The following is a 2005-nucleotide window of genomic DNA, read 5'->3' on the forward strand; positions in this document are numbered from 1 at the left end:
GGATCTTTTAGTTTGGTTGGCAGCTTGTTTTGGAGTATGGTAGAGCACTCCTCGTTGAGTTCTACTGTAGATAAGTCCTCGAACTTCCTTTTATTTGTTAGAAGCTCCTTCAAAAATTTTGCGTAGGTAGGCATCTGCGAGATGACTTCAACAAAAGGTAATTTGATATGTAATTGCTTAAAAAGTTCAAGAAACTTAATGTGATCTTTTTTTAATTTCGCTGGATATGGAACGGGTGGTGTATATTCCTCCGGCACTGTTTTGTCACTATTTTTGGGTTTTTCTTCTCTTCTTTCGTTTTCCACGACTTCTTTTGCTAACTTCTTTTTAGATTCCGCTAACACTTTCCCACTCCTTAGTGTAACTGCTTTGACATGCTCTCTTGATTTGGTATTACTAAGTAAATTTCCTAGTGGTCTTTCCGAGATTAGTTTGGAAAGCTGGCTTATCTGAGTTTCAATTCCTTGGATCGATGCTTGTTGATTCTTAAGTGCTATCTCAGTGTTTTGAAAACGGGTTTCTGACACTGATATGAACTTTGAGAGCATCTCTTCAAGATTTGGCTTCTTTTCCTGTTGGTAAGGTGGTTGTTGGTAGCCCGGAGGATGTTGTGGCTTTTGATTCCCTTGACCACCCCAGGAGGAATTTGGGTGGTTCCTCCAACCTGCATTATAAGTATTACTGTATGGGTTATTTTGAGATCGAAAGTTGTTGTTACCCATATAGTTGACTTGTTCCTGGATGTACACCTCCTCCACTTGAGTCACACCTTATTACTGGATGTACCTACGTAGAACCAAGTAAACTTTCAATCTTTTTATTGAGAAGTTCTACCTGATTTGACAGCATAGTAACTGAGTCGACGGTATAAACGCCGGCTATTTTTGGTGGCTTAGTCCTCATGACTTGCCACTGATAGTTATTCAGTGATATTTCCTCAATGAATTCATAAGCCTCTTTAGGTGTTTTGTTGTTGATGGTTCCGCCAGCAGCTATGTCAACCATTTGTCGAGTCGAGGGATTCAGACCATTGTGGAATGTTTGTACTTGAAGCCAAAGCGGTAACCCATGGTGAGGGCACCTTCTCAGTAAGTCCTTGTATCTCTCCCATGCATCTTAAAGTGTTTCTAAATCCATCTGCACAAAAGAAGAGATATCATTACGTAATTTAGCTGTTTTAGCCGGCAGAAAGTATTTTAGTAAAAAATTTTTGGTCATTTGTTCCCATGCAGTAATAGACCCTCGTGGTAACGAGTTCAACCACTGTTTAGCTTTGTTCCTCAATGAAAAAGGAAATAACTGAAGACGAATGACATCATCAGAAACGCCATTAATTTTAAATGTATCACAAAATTTCAGAAAGTTTGCTAAGTGAGCGTTGGGGTCTTCATCCTGCAAACCATCAAACTGAACAAACTGCTGTATCATTTGAATTGTGTTAGGTTTCAATTCAAAAGTATTTCTAGCTACAGCCGGTCTAACTATGCTAGATTCACTTCCTATTAAAGAAGGTTTAGCATAATCATACATAGTGCATGGGGCAATATTTTGATTAGCCGCAATTGCAGGAGGTAGCTGATTACCTTGGTTTTCAGCCATCTCTTCGGTTAGGGGTTGAGTATTGTCTTCTTGCTCGTTCTCTGTGTATCTTAAGCTGCGCCTTATTTCTCTTTGGTTTCTACGAAATGCATGATCGATTTCTTCGTCAAAAAGTAATGGTCCCGACGGTTTTCTTCTAGTCATAAACTATAAAAACCTACCAAGAGAAAGAAAAAGTAAATTAATAAATAATAATAATAAATTAAATTAAATTGCATGAAAAATAAATGGCTAAAGTAATAAAAATTGAGCGTTCCTAATATCTTAGTTCCCCGGTAACGGCACCAAAAACTTGATCGCTAGGTTTCGTGATAGGTTTTAAATATTTATAATTACTTGTTCTTGAACGAACTATTATCGCGATGTAGGCAAGTGTACCTATCGAACAGTAGTATAGTTTTAGCAA

At 38.0% G+C, this 2005-nt stretch overlaps 1 non-coding gene across 1 annotated transcript; it reads left to right on the top strand.

The window, feature by feature from the left end:
* Positions 1-1063: 1063 nt before the first annotated feature.
* Positions 1064-1170, top strand: LOC121210487 (small nucleolar RNA R71). Its single transcript, XR_005905604.1, has one exon. It is a non-coding gene; the product is annotated as a small nucleolar RNA R71 (small nucleolar RNA).
* The last annotated feature ends 835 nt before the right edge of the window (positions 1171-2005 follow it).

The sequence above is a fragment of the Gossypium hirsutum genome, chromosome A11 (genome assembly GCF_007990345.1).
Source record: "Gossypium hirsutum isolate 1008001.06 chromosome A11, Gossypium_hirsutum_v2.1, whole genome shotgun sequence".
Taxonomy (NCBI): domain Eukaryota; kingdom Viridiplantae; phylum Streptophyta; class Magnoliopsida; order Malvales; family Malvaceae; genus Gossypium; species Gossypium hirsutum.